At 41.3% G+C, this 24,741-nt stretch overlaps 3 non-coding genes and 1 pseudogene across 3 annotated transcripts; all 4 read left to right on the top strand.

The window, feature by feature from the left end:
- Positions 1 to 24,741, top strand: part of LOC114553064 (mannan-binding lectin serine protease 1-like) — an 80,966-nt pseudogene that overhangs the window by 41,013 nt on the left and 15,212 nt on the right.
- Positions 23,022 to 23,094, top strand: trnaa-agc (transfer RNA alanine (anticodon AGC)). Its single transcript has one exon. It is a non-coding gene; the product is annotated as a tRNA-Ala (tRNA).
- On the top strand, positions 23,359 to 23,431 carry trnaa-agc (transfer RNA alanine (anticodon AGC)). Its single transcript has one exon. It is a non-coding gene; the product is annotated as a tRNA-Ala (tRNA).
- trnaa-cgc (transfer RNA alanine (anticodon CGC)) lies at positions 23,707 to 23,779 on the top strand. Its single transcript has one exon. It is a non-coding gene; the product is annotated as a tRNA-Ala (tRNA).

Here is a 24,741-nt window from a genome sequence, read left to right on the forward strand (position 1 = left end):
TGCCGTCTGTAGGTGAAAGTATGAAGGAGCTGAAACTTTTGGGAGCGGAAGAAGATTTTAAGGATTTGAAGCCTGCTCTCATTCACTTCAATGTTAAAAAAAGTGTTAAAAAGCTTAATATTTTAAAAAGTATAAATAGTAGAAAGAAAGCTGAAGAAGTCCCATCATTAGCTGAAAGAGCTGAACATTTTAAAAGTTGAATGGTTTAAAAAGCTGAAAGTATGCAGAAGTTACGCAGAGCCAAAAAACATACGGAATAAGATATAAGACAGAAGAATAAAGATAACTGAATAACAATAGTGTTATTATAATGTCACTATTGTTAGTATATGAAGTTATAAAACAAATTAATAATAATATATGAAGTTATAAACAAATTAATAATATATGAAGTTATAAAACAAATTAATAATAATATATGAAGTTATAAAACAAATTAATAATAATATATGAAGTTATAAAGAAATTAATAATATATGAAGTTATAAAGAAATTAATAATAATATATGAAGTTATAAAACAAGTTAATAATAATATATAAAGTTATAAAAAAATTAATAATACTATATGAAGTTATAAAAAAATTAATAATAATATATGAAGTTATAAAACAAGTTAATAATAATATATGAAGTTATAAAACAAGTTAATAATAATATATGAAGTTATAAAACAAGTTGATAATAATATATGAAGTTATAAAACAAATGAATAATAATATATGAAGTTATAAAACAAGTTAATAATAATATATGAAGTTATAAAACAAATTAATAATAATATGTGAAGTTATAAAACACATTAATAATAATATATGAAGTTATAAAACAAGTTAATAATAATATATGAAGTTATAAAACAAGTTGATAATAATATATGAAGTTATAAAACAAATTAATAATAATATATGAAGTTATAAAACAAATTAATAATAATATATGAAGTTATAAAACAAGTTAATAATAATATATGAAGTTATAAAACAAGTTAATAATAATATATGAAGTTATAAAACAAGTTAATAATAATATATGAAGTTATAAAACACGTTAATAATAATATATGAAGTTATAAAACAAGTTAATAATATATGAAGTTATACAACAAATTAATAATAATATGTGAAGTTATAAAACACGTTAATAATAATATATGAAGTTATAAAACAAGTTAATAATAATATATGAAGTTATAAAACAAGTTGATAATAATATATGAAGTTATAAAACAAATTAATAATAATATATGAAGTTATAAAACAAGTTAATAATAATATATGAAGTTATAAAACAAGTTAATAATAATATATGAAGTTATAAAACAAGTTAATAATAATATATGAAGTTATAAAACAACAACAACCCAATGCTGAGATCACCAGCTCATTAAACAAGACACAGAGCTACTAAAGGCTAGCTTAGCTCTAACATTAGTGATGTCTCTGTGTCTCTGTGTCTGTGTCTCTGTGTCTGTCTCTCTGTATCTCTGTATCTCTGTATCTCTGTGTCTCTGTGTCTCTGTGTCTCTGTGTCTCTGTGTCTCTCTGTCTCTGTGTCTCTGTGTCTCTGTGTCTCTGTGTCTCTGTGTCTCTCTGTCTCTGTGTCTCTGTATCTCTGTGTCTCTCTGTCTCTCTATCTCTGTGTCTCTGTGTCTCTGTGTCTCTGTCTGTGTTTAACATCAGTGATCCTGTCTCCTCTCTGTGCTGCGTGAGACTGAGCTGGTCTGGATGAATGTCTCTATCTGACCTCAGAGGGTTTAAAAGTTGTATCGTGGGAAACAACAATATAATATATATTATATAATATACTCTCTCAGGGTCTTTGTCTTCACAAGGTTCTCTGTGTACTAGGGTCAGCTGTTTACAGACACACACACAGAGAGAGACACACACACACACACACACACACACACACACACACACACACACACACACACACACACACACACACACACAGATGCTGTAAGCAACCACTGATGGAGGAGTTCTCAGACTCTCAAAATTTCGATCTGGATCTTCATCTCTCTCTTCATGCTGGCAGCTGATTGGTCCTCTCTCTCTTCACACTGGCAGCTGATTGGTCCTCTCTCTCTTCACACTGGCAGTTGATTGGTCCTCTCTCTCTCACAGTGGTGGATTGTGGGAGGCCGCGGGACGTTGCCATGGCCGACGTGGTGTTTGGTAGTCATAACAACAGCACGCTGTTTGGGGCGACGGTTCGCTATGTCTGCAGGGACGACTCCATCACGCTCAGTACACAGAGTAGTACACAACCTAACTCCTCCACGCTCAACAGTAAGTACACAGGGTACACAGAGTAGTACACAACCTAACTCCTCCACGCTCAACAGTAAGTACACAGGGTACACAGAGTAGTACACAACCTAACTCCTCCACGCTCAACAGTAAGTACACAGGGTACACAGAGTAGTACACAACCTAACTCCTCCACGCTCAACAGTAAGTACACAGAGTACACAGAGGTAAACAGAGTACACCCATAGTGTGTCTCAAACCATGCACTTCAGTTAGTGCACTTCAGTTAGTGCACTTCAGTTAGTGCACTTCCCTTAGTGCACTTCCTTTAGTGCACTTCAGTTAGTGCACTTCAGTTAATGCACTTTCTTTAGTGCACTTCAGTTAGTGCACTTCAGTTAATGCACTTCCGTTAGTGCACTTCAGTTAGTGCACTTCCGTTAGTGCACTTCCGTTAGTGCACTTCAGTTAATGCACTTCCTTTAGTGCACTTCAGTTAGTGCACTTCAGTTAGTGCACTTCAGTTAGTGCACTTCAGTTAGTGCACTTCCGTTAGTGCACTTCAGTTAGTGCACTTCAGTTAGTGCACTTCCGTTAGTGCACTTCAGTTAATGCACTTCCTTTAGTGCACTTCAGTTAATGCACTTCCTTTAGTGCACTTCAGTTAGTGCACTTCAGTTAGTGCACTTCAGTTAGTGCACTTCCGTTAGTGCACTTCAGTTAATGCACTTCAGTTAATGCACTTCAGTTAATGCACTTCCTTTAGTGCACTTCAGTTAATGCAGTTCCTTTAGTGCACTTCAGTTAGTGCACTTCCGTTAGTGCACTTCAGTTAGTGCACTTCAGTTAATGCACTTCCTTTAGTGCACTTCAGTTAGTGCACTTCAGTTAGTGCACTTCAGTTAGTGCACTTCCGTTAGTGCACTTCAGTTAGTGCACTTCAGTTAATGCACTTCCTTTAGTGCACTTCAGTTAGTGCACTTCAGTTAATGCACTTCCTTTAGTGCACTTCAGTTAGTGCACTTCCGTTAGTGCACTTCAGTTAGTGCACTTCAGTTAATGCACTTCCTTTAGTGCACTTCAGTTAGTGCACTTCAGTTAATGCACTTCCTTTAGTGCACTTCAGTTAGTGCACTTCAGTTAGTGCACTTCCGTTAGTGCACTTCAGTTAATGCACTTCAGTTAATGCACTTCAGTTAATGCACTTCCTTTAGTGCACTTCAGTTAATGCACTTCCTTTAGTGCACTTCAGTTAGTGCACTTCCGTTAGTGCACTTCAGTTAGTGCACTTCAGTTAATGCACTTCCTTTAGTGCACTTCAGTTAGTGCACTTCAGTTAGTGCACTTCCTTTAGTGCACTTCAGTTAGTGCACTTCCCTTAGTGCACTTATTTGACATTTATTTATTGCAGAGGAATAACCCCTTGAGATGAACCACCATTTTCGAGGGGGTCCTCGAGTCCAGGTACAGAAATAGACACTGACCTTGCAGTGGCAGTCAAACAGAAGAAAAAACAAACAAACAAAACAACAACAATAAAAAACAACTTACTTTATGAAAATGGTAAGAGCAAAAGCAAAAATATATAATATATAACTCATACAAACAAGACATACACACACACAAGATTCTCCAAAGGTTGCTCACTCATCCCTCAACAAAGTAAACACATGAAATATATATATATGTACCGAAACACACATCTAGACACCAGTAAGTGCATTAAGATGCACTTCAGTTAGTGTTGGTGTAGGGAGTGTTTTCTCAAATCGAGCACTGCCTCATGTACTTACCGGAAGTGACGATCAAAACATCTCAGTCCTCCTCCTTCTTCTTCTTCTTCTGTGAAATTGTGAATTGTACCGAGGGCTGAGCATTCCCACAACCTGTTGTCACTCGTTGAAAATACATTTCTGCCTTGTTCATCAAAATTAATGTGATTGTTTTTATTGTTGCATGTTTTTGCCCTCTGTTTTATGCAACCGTAAACATCCAGGTATGATGATATTCATACTTGAACTCTTAATTCATTGTAAAAAAATAAATAAATAAATAAAATGGCCATTTTGAGTTATTTTAGCAAAATTGGATTTAAAATGGTGTCCAACTGACATATAACGTTAACATAGAAAATAGTCATATTATATGTTCATACAGGGTTCATACATTTTAAAACAACCTGAAAAACTTATGGAATTTGAAAAATTCAAATTCCGGGCCTGGAAAGGTTTTGGAAAAGTCCCATAATCACAGCATAATAATATGTGATTAATAAATGTATTTCCACGTGGTCTTAACCTCAGCGGTGTATTCAGGGAGAGATGAATCCCACTATGAACCACAGACATTATCATTCATTTATAGTTAAACCTCTGAGGGTAAACTTTAACACAGATTAGTATTCACATAGTCGTGGAAATTTGCCAAAAAGTCATGGAAAAGTATTGGTTAAAATGCGAATGAACCCTGTTTATATAAAGGGTGTTTATTGCAATAGCTATTAATTACAGTGACAATACAAGATCGAAAGCAGAGGCAACCCAATAGACATTTAAATTGATCCTATTGTTCTATTCATTGCTGGCCCTGTACTTTGATGATGAAAGTGATATGAGGGTGGACTTCAGACTCTCCAGGGGGTCCTTTAACGGTACATCCTCGGCATGGCGTGGGACCATGGCTGGGGACCCGTCATCGAGGCCCTCGTCTTCCTCTTTTGGCTCGCCAGCGGTACGTCTGATCGTTGTTTAGCCAGAGCCTTTGCTACGTCCCGGGCCAGCGGTACGTCTGATCGTGGTTTAGCCAGAGCCTTTGCTACGCCCCAGGCCAGCGCTACATCTGATCGTGGTTTAGCCAGAGCCTTTGCTACGCCCCAGGCCAGCGCTACATCTGATCGTGGTTTAGCCAGAGTTTTGCTACGTCCCGGTCCAGCGGTACGTCTGATGTTGGTTTAGCCAGAGCCTTTGCTACGTCCCGGGCCAGCGGTACATCTGATCGTAGTTTAGCCAGAGCCTTTGCTATGTCCCAGGCCAGCGGTACGCCTGATCGTGGTTTAGCCAGAGTTTTGCTACGCCCCGGCCAGCGGTACGCCTGATCGTGGTTTAGCCAGAGCCTTTGCTACGTCCCGGGCCAGCGGTACGTCTGATCGTAGTTTAGCCAGAGCCTTTGCTACGCCCGGCCAGCGGTACGCCTGATCGTGGTTTAGCCAGAGCCTTTGCTACGCCCGGCCAGCGGTACATCTGATCGTGGTTTAGCCAGAGCCTTTGCTACGCCCGGCCAGCGGTACGTCTGATCGTAGTTTAGCCAGAGCCTTTGCTACGCCCGGCCAGCGGTACGCCTGATCGTGGTTAAGCCAGAGCCTTTGCTACGCCCCGGCCAGCGGTACGCCTGATCGTGGTTTAGCCAGAACCTTTGCTACGCCCCGGCCAGCGGTACGCCTGATCGTGGTTTAGCCAGAGTTTTGCTACGCCCCGGCCAGCGGTACGCCTGATCGTGGTTTAGCCAGAGTTTTGCTACGCCCCGGCCAGCGGTACGCCTGATCGTGGTTTAGCCAGAGCCTTTGCTACGCCCCGGCCAGCGGTACGCCTGATCGTGGTTTAGCCAGAGCCTTTGCTACGCCCGGCCAGCGGTACGCCTGATCGTGGTTTAGCCAGAGCCTTTGCTACGCCCCGGCCAGCGGTACGCCTGATCGTGGTTTAGCCAGAGCCTTTGCTACGCCCCGGCCAGCGGTACGCCTGATCGTGGTTTAGCCAGAGCCTTTGCTACGCCCGGCCAGCGGTACGCCTGATCGTGGTTTAGCCAGAGCCTTTGCTACGCCCGGCCAGCGTACCCCTGATCGTGGTTTAGCCAGCCTTTGTACGGGCCAGCGGTGGTTTAGCCAGGTTTAGCCAGAGTTTTGCTACGCCCCGGCCAGCGGTACGCCTGATCGTGGTTTAGCCAGAGTTTTGCTACGCCCCGGCCAGCGGTACGCCTGATCGTGGTTTAGCCAGAGTTTTGCTACGCCCCGGCCAGCGGTACGCCTGATCGTGGTTTAGCCAGAGTTTTGCTACGCCCCGGCCAGCGGTACGCCTGATCGTGGTTTAGCCAGAGCCTTTGCTACGCCCGGGCCAGCGGTACGCCTGATCGTGGTTTAGCCAGAGCCTTTGCTACGCCCGGCCAGCGGTACGCCTGATCGTGGTTTAGCCAGAGCCTTTGCTACGCCCGGCCAGCGGTACGCCTGATCGTGGTTTAGCCAGAGCCTTTGCTACGCCCGGCCAGCGGTACGCCTGATCGTGGTTTAGCCAGAGCCTTTGCTACGCCCGGCCAGCGGTACGCCTGATCGTGGTTTAGCCAGAGCCTTTGCTACGCCCGGCCAGCGGTACGCCTGATCGTGGTTTAGCCAGAGCCTTTGCTACGCCCGGGCCAGCGGTACGCGTCTGATCGTGGTTTAGCCAGAGCCTTTGCTATGCCCGGGCCAGCGGTACATCTGATCGTGGTTTAGCCAGAGCCTTTGCTACGCCCCGGGCCAGCGGTACGTCTGATCGTGGTTTAGCCAGAGCCTTTGCTATGCCCCGGGCCAGCGGTACATCTGATCGTGGTTTAGCCAGAGCCTTTGCTATGCCCCAGGCCACTGTGCACCATGCTGAGCAGAGGACTTGGCTCAAGTTGGCAGCATTGACGGCTGCCATGTCCGTGTCCCTAACGATTATATAAGTCAGATCAGGACAGAAACAGCACTGTTAATACGATATAACATAGCATATATTAACGTACTGTAACATCACTACTAACGCTCGCAGCTTAATGTATATTTACCAGATCACACATCTAACGCTACAATAGTCTACACTGAGGACGATAGTTTAAAACAACAACCGTATACCACAACACATGTAACGTTAGCTAGGTTATAACTTATTTGTCAGAGGTTAAACCAAAGAGTAGCTATAGAAGTACCGGTAACTTCGCCGCTGTTAGCTAGCTAAGGTTAGCTAAAGCTAGCTTGATAGCATGTCAAATTACGGTACAAATAAATGTTATAATTCGCGGTACAAAAATCATCACCAACTGCAAAATTAACCAAATATACATAAACAGGTGGCTTATATGTTAAACAAGTATAGCAAAAAGACTGATGTTCAACATGTGTGTGTCTGTGTGTGTGTGTGTGTGTGTGTGTGTGTGTGTGTGTCTGTCTGTGTGTGTGTGTAGGTTCCTATACCTGTGGTCCAGGAGGAGAATGGATCAGTCCAGAATTAGGAACCAGACTGCCCACCTGTCTACCAGGTAACTCTCCTTCTACCACATGATACAAACCGTATCTAGTACTGGCCTGTAACTGGGTACATGTACTCCAGTACTGTACTTCAGTCCAAATGTTGAGGTACTTGTACTTTACTTGATACACACACATACACACACACACACACACACACACATACATACACACACACAGACACACACACACAGACACACAAAGTCTCACACACACACAGAGACACACACAAAGTCTCACACACACAGACACACACACACACACACACACAGAGACACACACAAAGTCTCACACACACAGACACACACACACATACACACAAAGTCTCACACACACACAGATACACACACACACACACACACACAGACAGACATACACACACAGACACACACAGAGACACACACAAACACACACACAGACACACAAAGTCTCACACACACACACACACAGACACACACACACAGACAGACACACACAGACACACACAGACACGTAGTTTAACTGGCCGACAATATAATGGCTACAAGTCCAGCTGAGATGATGAGACCATTAAACACACAACTGTCTCTGTGTGTCTGTCTGTGTGTGTGTGTGTGTGTGTGTGTGTGTGTGTGTGTGTGTGTGTGTGTGTGTGTGTGTGTGTGTGTGTGTGTGTGTGTGATGATGGTGAGACCATTAAACACACAACTGGTTGGATCCTTTTAATACTGTAACATTGTCCTGATGATATTTACCTCCTGTTGTCCTCAGGTTTACTAAATCTTTCTCTATCACAACTACGACAACAGAACAGTGGAAAAACATACAGAAACGCAGAAAAAAACTCAACAAAAACATTTAGTTTTTACGCTGAAAAAAGTGACAGAAAACACTAGGGATGCACCGAACCCAGATTTTTGGGGTTCTGCCGAATACCGAACCCACTGGTTAAGATTCTGCCGAACCCCGAAACGAACCGAACCGAACCCTACTCCCATTCTTAACACAGTAAACACATTAATGAAGTAAACAACGTCCACAGCAGGGCATTTTTCATTGTATTTTAACTGTAAAAAATAAAAAAGAATAGGCAACATTATGCCTGGCACACAAGTCCTATGTTTACTCTATCTCAAGATCCAACGACTATCCAAAATATTAGCCTTTTAGATTTATAATCCCATAAAGTAGGCTACCCCCACGCTCTATTCACATCATAGGAAAAAAAAGTACATCGCTATCGCCAGATGAGTGACAATGTAGTTTGGCAAACTTTCTCTAATCAGTGTATGATGAAGACATGTTGGGGGGGTGGAATTAGAAAGCTACCGTTAGCTAACGAGCAGCAGCCGGCCGTTCGGTCCCGCTGTAGGAAGACTCATTTCCAGAGAGAACAGCTGACAGCCGGGAGAGGCTCGGTCTGGTTAATACCAGTTTTTAGCTCTGACTGTCCTTCCTTTGCCGTACCTGAAGTTGCTGTCTGGAGATTCCTTCATGCACAACTCGTATTCTTTTGGATGTTTCGTACGCAAATGTCTTAACAGCTGTGATGTTGTGTATTGTTTAGGGTCCTCGTCACCACGAGACAAATCGGCATTGCAAATTGAACATGTAGCTGGACTTGAATGGCCTTCTTTTGACTGAAAGTACTTCCAAACAACAACTTTTTCTGCTCACCAGATCCATTTTCACTTTCTCACACCTTACTGCTGTTGCTAGTTTGCTACTCCATTCCGTCTAGCTCCAACTACGTCATTACATCGACCACGTAACTCTACAGAGAGTAGTAAGTAACCATAGATATATACATGTATATATCTATGGTTACTTCACATAGATATATACATGTATATATCTATTATATCTATGTGAAGTAACAAGATAGTTCAGTCCAAGATGGCGGAGCTGCAGCTCTGTCATGGGTGCGTGTCAGTGTTGTTTGCAATGGAACGTTCTATTGAGTTTCGCCTCTTGTTACTTCTATACTCTTTGGCAAGAGCAGAAACTCAACACGTTTGCCTCTTTTTCTCGAGTTTCGCCTCTCGTTACTTCTCTTTGGTACCGTTTGGTTCGGTCGAAAATGTTCGTCAGTACCCGAACTCCGTCAAAAAACCCAAAGTTCGGCCGAATTCCGAACCGAACTCTGGGTTCGGTGCATCCCTAAAAAAACACCAAAGATGACAAAAACTTATTTAAAAAACTGACAAAACATTTACAAAAACATCATTATTAAAAAGCACAAAAGTGACAACAAAATGTGAATAAAATCGACAAAAACGTGGAGAAAAGTGTAGATAAAAAACAACAAAATGTGAAAATTTTGACCGAGAAAAACCCTAAGTTGCAGGTCGATGGGCCACGAGGGTTTAACTGCAACAGAGTATTTTTACAGTGTGGTATTAGTACTTTTACTGCAGTAATGTGAGTACTTGTGTATATTTCTAAACTCTGTGTGTCCCTGCTCCAGCCTGCGGCCGGCCGGCCCGCTCCCTGCCCCCCCAGGTGAAGCGTATCGTGGGCGGTCGCGGCGCCGAGCCAGGCCTGTTTCCCTGGCAGGTCCTGCTGAGCGTGGAGGATCTGTCCCGGGTCCCAGAGGACCGCTGGTTCGGTTCCGGGGCCTTGCTGTCCCAGTCTTGGGTCCTGACGGCCGCCCACGTCCTGCGGTCCCAGCGGAGGGACACCAGCGTGGTCCCCGTGGCGCCCGAACATGTCAAGGTCTCAGATTATTATTCTGTGTCTGACAACATTATGAGATGGATCCCTACAGAGATAGACCTTTTAGTTTAACATGAAACAGCCCCGAAATCCCCATCACCAAACTCCACCAGACTCCATGTAAATAATCAGGACTTTTAGCGTGTATAGAGCCAGCATATCTCCACCAGACTCCATGTAAATAATCAGGACTTTTAGCGTGTATAGAGCCAGCATATCTCCACCAGACTCCATGTAAATAATCAGGACTTTTTAGCGTGTATAGAGCCAGCATATTTCCACCAGACTCCATGTAAATAATCAGGACTTTTAGCGTGTATAGAGCCAGCATATTTCCACCAGACTCCATGTAAATAATCAGGACTTTTGGCATGTATAGAGCCAGCATATCTCCACCAGACTCCATGTAAATAATCAGGACTTTTAGCGTGTATAGAGCCAGCATATCTCCACCAGACTCCATGTAAATAATCAGGACTTTTAGTGTGTATAGAGCCAGCATATCTCCACAAGACTCCATGTAAATAATCAGGACTTTTAGCATGTATAGAGCCAGCATATTTCCACCAGACTCCATGTAAATAATCAGGACTTTAAGCGTGTATATAGCCAGCATATCTCCACCAGACTCCATGTAAATCATCAGGACTTTTAGTGTGTATAGAGCCAGCATATCTCCACATGTAAATGGGTGGATTAAGGGTTTATTTCAACCAAACCAGAGTGGTGATTGTTGCGTCAAACAACAGGTATTCATATTCAAGGCATTCACCTTTTCAACTTCTTTCCAAGACAAAACACCAGCAGGGGGCAATAAAGTGCATGCCTTGTGGAACCCATCACTAGCTTGTGTTTCCCTGGGGAACATATATACTGGTGCACCATTGTGATAGCAGGTGGTGAAATGTTTGGTGAAGAGAAAAGCTTCACTGAAAGTCCTTCATGGAAGAGGAGACCCACATTCAGCTCATTTGTGATTCTGGAGACGCAACCGGTTATCAACCTACTGCTACTGCTAACTAACTGACTAACTGGGATTAAATAAAAGAAGTCAGAAGAAAATTGAGTTGTCCCTTGCATCCTTCAGTCCTTAAAGGGGCCTTTTTCAAGTTTGGGCAAAGAGCTGAAGTGTGAACCATACACAACTTGACAGTTGATAACCGCAGCGTGGCAGTGAAGACAAAAGGATCAACTGCCTGAAGTCAGGAAAGCTGTCGTCGCAGAGGAGGATTGACTGACATCTCAACATGGCGGAGGAAGCTCTTGGGAAAACAGTGAAGGAGTTGAAGCAAAGAAGAACTTTAGCTAAAAGCGCTTTTACCAAGCAGGCAAACTTCCTCAGCCAAGGCGCAAAACACATGACTAAAAGAGAACTACAAGAGGAGTTCAAGAAGCTCACATCAGAGGCGAGGATGGTCAGTGAGACAAATGACGACTACAGGGCTGGCCTTCTGGCAGACATTGAAGCTGAAATCGATGAGGATGAAGAAGCTGAACTGAGCAAGCAGCAGCAGACTGAACTTGAGAAGACGTTCCAAGAATGCGAAGCACGATTGGATGGAGAAGATCCAGTCCAATCTGTGGCCTAGATACGGCGAAAATGAGGTGAAGTCTGCAGTCCATGAAGCCGAGACAGCCTGTGATGGAGTAGCACAAATACCTGTGACAGCTATAAACAGAGATGGCTACGAGCTACGGTGGGATAGTGCAAAAACACAAGTCCAAAATGCAATCACAAGCCTAGCAGAGTGGGAGATATGGATTCCAGTGGCAGAAAAGGAAAGGCTGGAAAGCAGAGTGAAGGATCTGAAAGCACTCGTCAACAACCTTGAAGCAAGGAGGGCAGGATTTCTCACAGCACAAAGAATTGCAGAAGAGGAGAGAGAAAGAGGGAGAGTGCCGCAGGTGCCCATGCCAGCTCCACAACTGACACTGAGGATAAAGCCAACCTGTCTGCCCAGGTTCAGTGGGTACAAAAGGAATTTCCATCGGTGGAGAAGATACTGCAAAAGCAGGGGGAACCAACAGGCTCAGTCGAAGTGAAGAAGATCCAACTCATTGACAGTGTAGATGAGAGGATATGTAGAGACCTCTGTTTGTCTTCTTACAACACTGCTGAGGACATGTTCAGGGTGCTGGAGAACAGATATGGAAACAAGTCTACAATTGCCTTGGAGATAATGGAGGATCTGGAGAAAATTCCTGCTTTAAGGGCAAATCAGCCTAGGAAAGTTATCGACATGATTCAAACTATAGAGAAGGCCCTGGATGACCTCACAGAGCTTGTAAACACGGGAGCCATCAACAACCCTCTAGTGGTCAGATCCATAGAAAGCAAGTTACCTGACAACATAAAGAGAGATTAGCTTGTCTTCATGGTTAACCCGAGGAATAATGTCAGATCCATAGAAAGCAAGTTACCTGACATCAAGAGAAATTGGCTTGTCTTCATGGTTAACCCGAGGAATAATGTCACACCAGACAATCACTTTGAGAACCTTCTTAAATTCCTGAAAACACAAGAGGATATTCTTGAAAAACTGGAGCAGCTGGGAGTGAGTGAAAAGTCAGAAAAGAAAAATGCTTGCATGGAGAGGAAATACGCGTCCACGCGGTCCACAATGAAAGGCGGCTGTGTTGTGTGTGTGGAGATGAAAAGCACAGAGAAAAGATATTCTTTTGCAAGCGTTTCAAAGAACTGAAGCCGGAGGAAAAGCTGGTTGCTATAGAAAAGCTGGGGGCCTGCAAGAGGTGCTTGGTCTGACATGGGGAAGATGATGAATGCAAAGACACATACCTGTGCAGGAAAAAAGAAAAGACCACTATTTCTTTCTATGCCTGAAGGGAGACTTCAAGCGGAGTGACTCAGACAGAAGACAATCCAATGTGAGAAGGCATAAGCTGACTGAGGAGCAGGAGGACTTTGTGCTCTCCCCAGAGATGGCGGAAAAATTCAAGAGAGCATTCACCAACATCACCGCAAAGACAAACTGTTGAAGAGATCCAGCTTGGAGAGATTGTGTCAAGTGCAGTAGAAGAATTGCCAGTTATTCTAATGCTGCTTAAGGTAACTGCCAATGCAGGATAGAAGATTGGAACCCTGATCGACTTGGCATTAGACACAAATTATATCACCCACAGAGCTGCCAGGAGATTAGATCTTCGAAGTAAAACCATCACTTTAGTCGTCCATGGAGTTGGAGGAATGGCCATGAAGGTTAAAACCAGAAGATATCTCCTCAGAGTGAGGGTCAAAACGCCAAGAGGTACAGAAAGATCCCATGAGCTTGTCTGCTATGGTTTGAACGAAATTGCCAACATCCACGGAGTCATCAAACCTGAGCAACTCAAGAAGTTCTTCCCAGAAGTCAATCTAGGAGAACTGAGGAGACCGGAGAGCATTGAGCTACTGATAAGCCACCACGAAGGAAGACTTGCTCCGCAAAGAGTGGAAGTAATTGGAGACATTGTCTTATGGGAGAGCCCGCTAGAAAAGACTTTTGGTGGAGCACATCCAGATCTGTTTGAAGAATTCGATACGCACACAGGTCTGAAACACACTTTGCTCGATCCATGAGAGCAACCGCTGTCAAGTATCAAGAGATAACTAAAACACAAGAGTTCACAGCTGAAACCAAAAGCACAGTTGCTCACAGAGTTCTTGGAATGGTGGAAATGGGACAGCATCGGAGCAGCTTGCGAACCAAAGTGTGGAGGATGCCGGTGCGGCAATTGTCAACTAGGAGGGAAGGAAATGACTCTGAGTGAGGAAAGAGAGCTGGAGATCATAAGGAAAGGACTCACCTACATCAAAGCAGATGATCTCAGCGATTAACGGCACTGGGGCACAAAATACCCATGGATTCAAGATCCAAGTTCCCTTCCCTACAATTAGAGTGGGGTGGAAGCCACCTTCTTAAGAACAGAAAAACAACTCAAAAAAGAGCCAGAGTGGAAAATAGCATACACAGCTCAAGTGCATGAAATGGTGGAGAGAAGAGCAGCAAAGAATCTCACCAAAGAGATGATCGCCAGCTGGAAAGGACCAGTATAGTATGTCAGCCACTTGGTGGCGCCAAACCCACACTCTGTCACAACACCTGTGCGACTGGTATGGAACAGCAGCCAGAAGTTTAAAGGGGTCAGAATGAACGACCTGCTGATGAAAGGGCCTGATGTCCTCAATCCAATCGAGCAGTTCTACTCAGGTTCAGAAGAGGTGTCCATGCTGCTCTTCGCGACATCAGGAAGATGTACAATTCAGTGTGGTTAGAAGACCTGGAGAAGCACCTCCACAGATTTCTCTGGAGAAACACTGAGGAGGAAGAGATTGAAGAGTATGCCATCACCAGAGTCAACATTGGTGATCGACAAGCAGGGTGCATTGCACAACTGGCCATGAGAGAGACAGCAAAACTGCCCATCTTCACTCACCTGGAGGAGGAACGTAGGATCCTTGAAGAGGATGCCTATGTCTTTGACATCCTGACTTCCAATAATGACTTACAACAGCTGGACAAGAACACCAAAAGAGTTGAAGAGATCCTGAGGACAGGCGGCTTCTTCCTCAAACCCTGGGTCCGGTCAGGCCAAAGTGGGAGGCAGGAGATCGTACCCGGAGAACAAGGAGCAGAGTCAAGCACAGTATTCAAACTACCAAACCAAATCAGGAAAGGAGTCAATAAAGCCCTTGGAGTTGGATACCTTGTTGAAGAGGATAAACTGTACCTTATGACTTCAATCAATTTCTCAAAGAGGAAAAAGAAGATGAGAGTCAGACAAAATCTCCTTGATGAAGAGGTGAGAGGGAAAACTCCAAACCCAATGACGAGAAGAGGACTGCTAAGCCAAGTAGCTAGCCCGTATGACCCAATAGGCCTTGTCACACCTGCCAAACAAAAGGGCGCCATTCTTGTCAGAAAGGCGTTTCAAGAAGCTGGAGGCAAAACTCTGACCCGAGACACGTGGGACAAACCTCTGTCTGAACAATTGAGAGAAGAAGCCATAAAACTGTTTGAGGAATACACACATCTTGGCCATATCACCTTCCACTGAAGCCTCACACCAGTCAACTGGATTGGAAAACCTTGGGGAATAACATTCTCTGATGGAAGTGATAAGAGCTATGGAGCCGTAGTGTACTTCAGATGGGAAACCGACGAAGGCACCCAAGTCAGGTTGGTTGAGTCCAAAGCAAAACTCACACCGATTGGACCAAAAGGGAGAAGCAGTGAAAGCTGGAAGCAGTGAAAGCTGAAATCTGTGGCGCGGTCTACGCAGCACGACTTAGAAAGTACGTTGAAAAGCACAGTCAAATCGAAATTGAACGATGGTTCCATCTGCTGGACAGTCAAACGTGTTGGGAGCAATCCAGAGAGACAGTTATGGATATCAATCTTTCTTTGCGAACAGAGTTGGAGAGATCCAGAAATCCACATCCGTTGAAGACTGGTGGTGGATCCCGGGAGCTCTGAACAGTGCTGACATCATAACAAGAGGGGAAGTCCCGGAAGACCTCCAAGAAGATTCCATGTGGCCTCAGAAATCGGCCAAAGAAATTGCAGCGTATGCCAAGGAAAGCATTGACAAACTTCAAAGGAAATCTTTCTCTGCAGCACTGACCAGAGCGCAGGCCAAGAGAAACAAAAATGATGTACTCCCTGAGGTGGGAGTTCAGAAGGAAAGTCAGAGTGATGCACAGAAAAATAACCCAGATGAACCTAATACTAAGATCCGAAGACCACCAGCCGGCTCCTTGGTAACAAAACTGATTGATGTCAGCAAATTCAGCAGCCTGACTAGGCTGATCCGAGTCATCGCCTGGGTTTGGAGAGCTGCAACGAAATGGAAAGAAGTGTTGACCAAGAATTCAGCCTCAGGCAAACCAAAGTGGGAGGGGGTTGTCTCAACAAACTGGAGATCCAGAGGCAAACAAGCTGTACTCACTGTTGGGGAGTGTGAAGATGCACTAAGAGACCTGTTCCTTGCAGCTCAAGAAGGTATAACCTTTCAAGACACCACTCTCAATAGACTCGCTGTTTACAGAGATGAAGAGACTGGGCTCTTAGTTTGTGGAGGGAGGTTCCAGATCTTTGATGAGGAAAAGACTGCTCTACCAATTCTACCATATGAGGCATGGATATCCACTCTCCAAGCTCAAGATGCCCATGATACAAACCATGAAGAAATAGCCGGTACACTCCTCCGGATGAGGAAGAAAGGCTGGGTGGTAAAGGGCCGGAAGCTAGCTAAAAAGAGAGTTGTGTGTTGTGCAGAAAGTGCCAACAGATCATGAGTGACCTTCCACCCAAGCGTATAACACCAGCCAGACCATTTGAGTACACAACGGTGGACTTATTTCAACCATATGAAGTCAAGGACGAGGTGAGGAAGAAAGTCAAGCTCAAGGTGTGGGGAATTTTCTTGTGCTGTATGGCATCCAGAGCTATACACACAGATGTTGTCAGTGACCAGTCAACTGAAGGCTTCTTACTGGCCTACCAAAGATTCATGGCACAGAGAGGGCATCCAAAGAAACTGTGGTCAGATCCTGGAAAGAACTTTGTGGGTGCCAGACCTGCCTTCAAAGAGCTCTAACACTTCCTGGATCAACAAAACACATCCAAGCTTCAAAATGAAGCTTCGAAGCATGGAACAGAATGGAGCTGGAAGATCCACCCAGCAGACTCCCCTCACAGGAATGGTGCTGCAGAAGCAGCTGTTCGCACTGTGAAGCGGGCCTTCCACAATATGAGAGGAGAAAGACTCTTCACGTGGAGTGAGTTCCAAACATTCACGTTCATGGCTGCTAACCTTGCCAATGAAAGGCCCATAGATGCCAGGACTTAGAGCCGGGAGGACTGCATAGAATACATCAGCCCTAATTCTCTTCTGCTTGGAAGGACCTAGGGGAGACTTGGGAAGCTTTGAGTTTGAAGACTACTCCTACAAGCGGTTAAGAGTTATTCAAATGGAAGTTAACTGGTTCTGGAGGAAGTGGAGCCAGTTGGCTGGACCTAACCTGTTTGTGAGGAGTAAGTGGCACACAAAGCAGCGAAACGTGGCCGTTGGAGACGTCGTCTGGCTGGACCAGAACGCTTTGAGGAGTCAGTATAAGCTTGGCAGGGTCGTCAATGTCAACACTGACAGGAAGGGCATTGTGAGAGATGCAAACATAAAAACCTTCCCAAGTTATCCCATCTCTACTTTGAAGCATGTTCATGGAGACAAAACAAAGAAAGAAAGACTAACCAAAATCCCTGCTACAATACTTCACAGGGACGTCAGACGTTTGGTTGTGCTAATACCTGTGGAAGAGCAGAGGTAAAACCAGCGAGGATGAAGCTGATGTGACCTTCTTGGGTTCAAGAACCAGGAGGTCAAGTGGGAGGTGTTGCGTCAAACAACAGGTATTCATATTCAAGGCATTCACCTTTTCAACTTCTTTCCAAGACAAAACACCAGCAGGGGGCAATAAAGTGCATGCCTTGTGGAACCCATCACTAGCTTGTGTTTCCCTGGGGAACATATATACTGGTGCACCATTGTGATAGCAGGTGGTGAAATGTTTGGTGAAGAGAAAAGCTTCACTGAAGGTCCTTCATGGAAGAGGAGACTAGTGGTGGGCAGATCGAGGCTTCGTGAAACAATGAAACCGTTGAAGCAAATGTGCCATATTGTGTCGAGGCTTGAAACAATCCGACACCCGTCTCTCAACGATGACACCTAGTGGTCACTTGCAGGTGTTGATCTAAAACAACCTATACAATGAGCCATTTTTTATTATTGTATTTTTCTAATATGTGAAGCTTGTAACCTGTAGGCTCCTCACTGTGCATAATGTTATTTTGGTCATGACAAAAGAATATTAATAAAAGAAATCAAGCCACAATGTCTCAATTCTTTATAGATTTTTATTCAAAAATATGAATGTTCCAACAGTTTATTATATTTCAATCCTAATTATCTATCTATATCTATACATCTCTATATCTCTATCTATATCTATATATCTATCTATCTGTGTATCTATATATGTATTTACCTATCAATATGTTAATGTGTCACTATGTATACTCTGTCTCTAGCCTATCAGTCAATGTGTACATTTAAATGTAAGCCTAAATATAACTAAACAACTCGCACTATGAATGTCATTATATCACCAAAAATCCGCTATCTCAAAATCAAACTCCTCTCACAAAAACCCACGAGGTCAAGATGCGTTGACTTCACTTTTATACTGATGTGCGATTGTGTGTTCCCAACCCTGTCAATAAAACGCTGATTCATGCCACCTGTTGAAACACTTGTGAAACACTCCGATGTTTCATTTAGCTGTAGTCACGTGACATGGGTGTTTTGAATCACGCTTTGAATCAGTGTTTCGAAACATCTGCGCTTCGGGATCTCGACAAAGCTTCGGAACGTCAGTTTCACTTCAGCCATCCCTAGAGGAGACCCACATTCACCTCATTTGTGATTCTGGAGACGCAACCGGTTATCAACCTACTGCTACTGCTACTGCTAACTAACTGACTAACTGGGATTAAATAAAAGAAGTCAGAAGAAAATTGAGTTGTCCCTTGCGTCCTTCAGTCCTTAAAGGGGCCTTTTTCAAGTTTGGGCCAAGAGCTGAAGTGTGAACCATACACAACTTGACAGTGATTGTTGGAACAGTGGAAAGATGAACCAAGATGGCTTTTGGTAGTTTTATTTAGTTTCTGTCCACTTTGAATGAAGTGTGTTTCACGATGATAAAAGTCCTGATTATTTACATGGAGTCTGGTGGGTTAAGTGATGGTGATTTCGGGGCTGTTTCATGTTAAACTAAACTGATCTTATGTGCCAGTTTAACCAGTTGAAGATGTTTCAGGTGTTCCTGGGTCTTCTTGATGCTGGAGACAAGCGTCTGGCCACCAACCGTTCAGTGAAGGAAATCGTCCTCCATCCAAACTTCCAGCCCAACAACTACAACAACGACATCGCCCTGCTGAGGCTGGACCAGCCGCTGGACTTCACCGAGCTCATCCGACCTGTCTGTCTGCCTCCACCACACAGCCCGGTAATACTACGGCATGCTATACGACGGCATGCTTATGTGACTTTTCAATATACTATAATATGACTTTTATGACTTTTCGACATATTATACTATGAATATCATTTTCTGTCCTCAGTTATATTGAAGAATAAGTACAACGTCAAACCAAGGACGACTAATACTCACGTATAGCTCAGTGTGATAAATACCTGATGATCTGTCTGAAAGTTGTGAGATCAAACCCTTAAAAGGCAATGATTTTTAAGGTAAAGAAGTCAAATATATATCTATAAAAAGTCAAAATATAGTATGTCAAAAAAGTCATAGTATACTATTTCATAAAAAGTCCAACCCCACTCTATCTTCAGAGTTTTTCGTTTTCTGTCCTCACAAATGTGGAACGATGAATACAACGTCAAACCAAATACTTCCGAGCTTCTCTTATAGCTCAGTGTGACCAATACCTGATGATCTGTCTGAAGATTAAAGGTTGTGGGTTCAAACACTGTTTATTTTAATGTCTAAAACACAAAATGAAGAAGTGAAATATGCTACCAGACAGTGATGAGTGTGTCTGATGAGATGGTCAGTGTGATATAATGGTGAAAGACCCCAGTGGTCATGGGATCGAGTCTGATTATGGTGTGATTATTGTTTTGAGGTTTCACACCCAAAATGAAGAAGTCAAATACACCAAGAGAACAGTTCTAAGAGTAGTTTAGTTGGTGGTGCGGTAGGTTTGTTCAGGGCACATAAAGTACCCCAAACAGGTTCCAGACCTGCTTGCTGCCAGCGTTGGTACAAACAACTTAATTTAGAGAAGAGTAGTAAATACAGGCACATTTTTGTGACTTATTTCAACATACTATACTATGACTTTTTATGACTTTTTTCGACATCAGCAACAATGTTGATACTATAAATTATGACTTTTTTTGGAAACCCTTATTTGAAATGGGATGACAAAAGCATAAAAATAGCATTTTAACTTTAATTTTTAAAACTATGTAAAAAAAAAAAAAAAAAAAACACAAAGAAATATTTATTTAAAATGCCGATCAAATATGGATATTCCCAAGTTTGCATGTTGAAGTTAGTAAATTCGCATGTTGACGCTCCCAAGTTGAAGCTTGTAAATTAGCAAGTTGAAGCTAAATTGGTAGAGTGCTTGCTTAGCATGTGAGAGGTAGTGGGATCAACGCCAACATTCTCCAGAGGACTTTAGACTCTTCCCTTGACTTTTTTCGACATACTATACTAAAGACTTTTTTTCTATATACTATGCTATGAATTTGTATGACTTTTTATGACTTTTATGATTTTTTTCGACATACAATACATGACCTTTTTGTGACTTTTTTCAACATAATATGATATAATTTTTTAATGACTTTTAATCCATATTTCCCAGAGGGGAATTAGTGCAAATGGTAGAGCGCTTGCTTAGCATGCGAGAGGTAGTGAGATTGATGCCCACATTCTCCAGAGGACTTTAGACTCTTCTCTTGATTTAGACTAGTGTTTGTTTCTTGTTGTTTTACAAACGAAACTTGAAATTATGACTTTTATAACTTTTTTCGACATTCTACACTTTTGACTTTTAATCCATGTTTTCCAGAGGGGAATTAGCTCAAATGGTAGAGCGCTTATAATAATATTTGACTTTTAATCCATGCGAGAGGTAGTGGGATTGATGCCCACATTCTCCAGAGGACTTTGGGCTCTTTTTCTGATTTAGACTAGTGTTTGTTTCTTTTTGCTTTACAACCGAATATTCAAATTATGACTTTTTATGACTTTTTTTTCGACATTCTATACTATGACTTTTTATGCTTTTTTTCGACATACTATACTAAAGAGTTTTTTTCAATGTACTATGCTATGAATTTGTATGACTTTTTATGACTTTTATGATTTTTTTTCGACATACTATACATGACCTTTTTGTGACTTTTTCCAACATAATATAATAATATAAATTTTTTAATGACTTTTAATCCAAATTTTCAAGAGCGGAATTAGCTCAAATGGTAGAGCGCTTGCTTAGCATTCGAGAGGTAGTGGGCTCGATGCCCACATTCTCCAGAGGACTTTAGACTCTTCTCTTGATTTAGACTATTGTTTGTTTCTTGTTGTTTTACAAACGAAACTTGAAATTATGACTTTTATAACTTTTTTCGACATACTATACTAAAGACTTTTTTCAATATACTATGCTATGAATTTGTATGACTTTTATGATTTTTTTCGACATACAATACATGACCTTTTTGTGACTTTTTCCAACATAATATAATAATATAAATTTTTCAGTGACTTTTAATCCATGTTTTCCAGAGGGGAATTAGCTCAAATGGTAGAGCGCTTGCTTCGCATGCGAGAGGTAGTGGGATTGATGTCCACATTCTCCAGAGGACTTTAGACTCTTCTCTTGATTTAGACTAGTGTTTTTTTCTTGTTGTTTTACAATCGAACCTTGAAATTATGTCTTATTATGACTTTTGTGACTTTTTTTGACATTCTATACTATGACTTTTTTTATGCCTTTTTTCGACATACTATACAATGCCCTTGATTTAGACTAGTGTTTGTTTCTTGTTGTTTTACAACCGAATATTCAAATTATGACTTTTTATGACTTTTTTCGACATTCTATACTATGACTTTTTAAAGACTTTTTTTCGAAATACTATGCTATGAATTTGTATGACTTTTTATTACTTTTATGAATATATTCGACATAGTAGACTTTGATTTTTATCGACATACAATACATGACCTTTTTGTGACTTTTGCCAACACAATATAATAATATAAATTTTTTAATGACTTTTAATCCATAGTTTCCAGAAGGGAATTAGCTCAAATGTAGAGCGCTTGCTTAGCATGTGAGAGGTAGTGGGATTGATGCCCACATTCTCCAGAGGACTTTAGACTCTTCTCTTGATTTAGACTAGTGTTTGTCTCTTGTTGTTTTACAACCGAAACTTGAAATTATGACTTTTATAACTTTTTTCGACATACTATAATAAAGACTTTTTTCAATATACTATGCTATGAATTTGTATGACTTTTTATGACTTTCATGATTTTTTTCGACATACAATACATGACCTTTTTGTGACTTTTTCCAACATAATATAATAATATAAATTTTTTAATGACTTTTAATCCAAATTTTCAAGAGTGGAATTAGCTCAAATGGTAGAGCGCTTGCTTAGTATTGGAGAGGTAGTGGGATCGATGCCCACGTTCTCCAGAGGACTTTAGACTCTTCTCTTGATTTAGATTATTGTTTGTTTCTTGTTGTTTTACAAACGAAACTTGAAATTATGACTTTTATACTGTAACTTTTTTAATGACTTTTAATCCATGTTTTCCAGAGGGGAATAACCTCAAATGGTAGAGCGCTTGCTTCGCATGCGAGAGGTAGTGGGATCGATGCCCACATTCTCCAGAGGACTTTGGGCTCTTCTTCTGATTTAGACTAGTGTTTGTTTCTTGTTGCTTTACAACCGAATATTCAAATTATGACTTTTTATGACTTTTTTCGACATTCTATACTATGACTTTTTTATGCCTTTTTTCGACATACTATACTAAAGAGTTTTTTTCAATGTACTATGCTATGAATTTGTATGACTTTTTATGACTTTTATGATGACTTTTTTTTTTTGATTTTTTTTTCGACATACTATACATGACCTTTTTATGACTTTTCCAACATATTATAATAATATACATTTTTTAATGACTTTTAATCCAAATTTTCAAGAGGGGAATTAGCTCAAATGGTAGAGCGCTTGCTTAGCATGCGAGAGGTAGTGGGATCGATGCCCACATTCTCCAGAGGACTTTAGATTCTTCTCTTGATTTAGACTAGTGTTTGTTTCTTGTTGTTTTACAAACGAAACTTGAAATTATGACTTTTATAACTTTTTTCGACATACTATACTAAAGAGTTTTTTTCAATGTACTATGCTATGAATTTGTATGACTTTTTATGACTTTTATGATTTTTTTCGACATACTATACATGACCTTTTTGTGACTTTTTCCAACATAATATAATAATATAAATTTTTTAATGACTTTTAATCCATGTTTTCCAGAGGGGAATTAGCTCAAATGGTAGAGCGCTTGCTTAGCATGCGAGAGGTAGTGGGATCGATGCCCACATTCTCCAGAGGACTTGGGGCTCTTAATTTGATTTAGACTAGTGTTTGTTTCTTGTTGCTTTACAACCAAATATTCAAATTATGACTTTTTATGACTTTTTTCGACATTCTATACTAAAGACTTTTTTCAATATACCATGCTATGAATTTCTATGACTTTTTATGACTTTTATGACTTTTTTATTTTTTTTTTCCACATACAATACATGACCTTTTTGTGACTTTTTCCAACAGAATATAATAATATAAATTTTTTATTGACTTTTAATCCATGTTTTCCAGAGGGGAATTAGCTCAAGTGGTAGAGCGCTTGCTTCGCATGCGAGAGGTAGTGGGATCGATGCCCACATTCTCCAGAGGACTTGGGGCTCTTCTTTTGATTTAGACTAGTGTTTGTTTCTTGTTGCTTTACAACCGAATATTCAAATTATGACTTTTTATGACTTTTTTCGACATTCTATACTATGACTTTTTTATGCCTTTTTTCGACATACTATACTAAAGAGTTTTTTTCAATGTACTATGCTATGAATTTGTATGACTTTTTATGACTTTTAGGATTTTTTTTCGACATACTATACATGACCTTTTTATGACTTTTCCAACATAATATAATAATATACATTTTTTAATGACTTTTAATCCATAGTTTCCAGAAGGGAATTAGCTCAAATGTAGAGCGCTTGCTTAGCATGCGAGAGGTAGTGGGATCGATGCCCACATTCTCCGGAGGACTTTAGACTCTTCTCTTGATTTAGACTAGTGTTTGTTTCTTGTTGATTTACAAACGAAACTTGAAATTATGACTTTTATGACTTTTTTCGACATTCTATACTATGACATTTTTATGCCTTTTTTCGACATACTATACTAAAGACTTTTTTCAATATACTATGCTATGAATTTGTATGACTTTTTATGACTTTTATGATTTTTTTCGACATACAATACATGACCTTTTTGTGACTTTTTCCAACATAATAATAATAATATAAGTTTTTTAATGACTTTTAATCCATGTTTTCCAGAGGGGAATAACCTCAAATGGTAGAGCGCTTGCTTCGCATGCGAGAGGTAGTGGGATCGATGCCCACATTCTCCAGAGGACTTGGGGCTCTTCTTTTGATTTAGACTAGTGTTTGTTTCTTGTTGCTTTACAACCGAATATTCAAATTATGACTTTTTATGACTTTTTTCGACATTCTATACTATGACTTTTTTATGCCTTTTTTCGACATACTATACTAAAGATTTTTTTTTTTTTCAATGTACTATGCTATGATTTTTGACTTTTTATGACTTTTTATGACTTTTATGA

Source organism: Perca flavescens, chromosome 3, assembly GCF_004354835.1.
Source record: "Perca flavescens isolate YP-PL-M2 chromosome 3, PFLA_1.0, whole genome shotgun sequence".
Taxonomy (NCBI): Eukaryota; Metazoa; Chordata; class Actinopteri; order Perciformes; family Percidae; genus Perca; species Perca flavescens.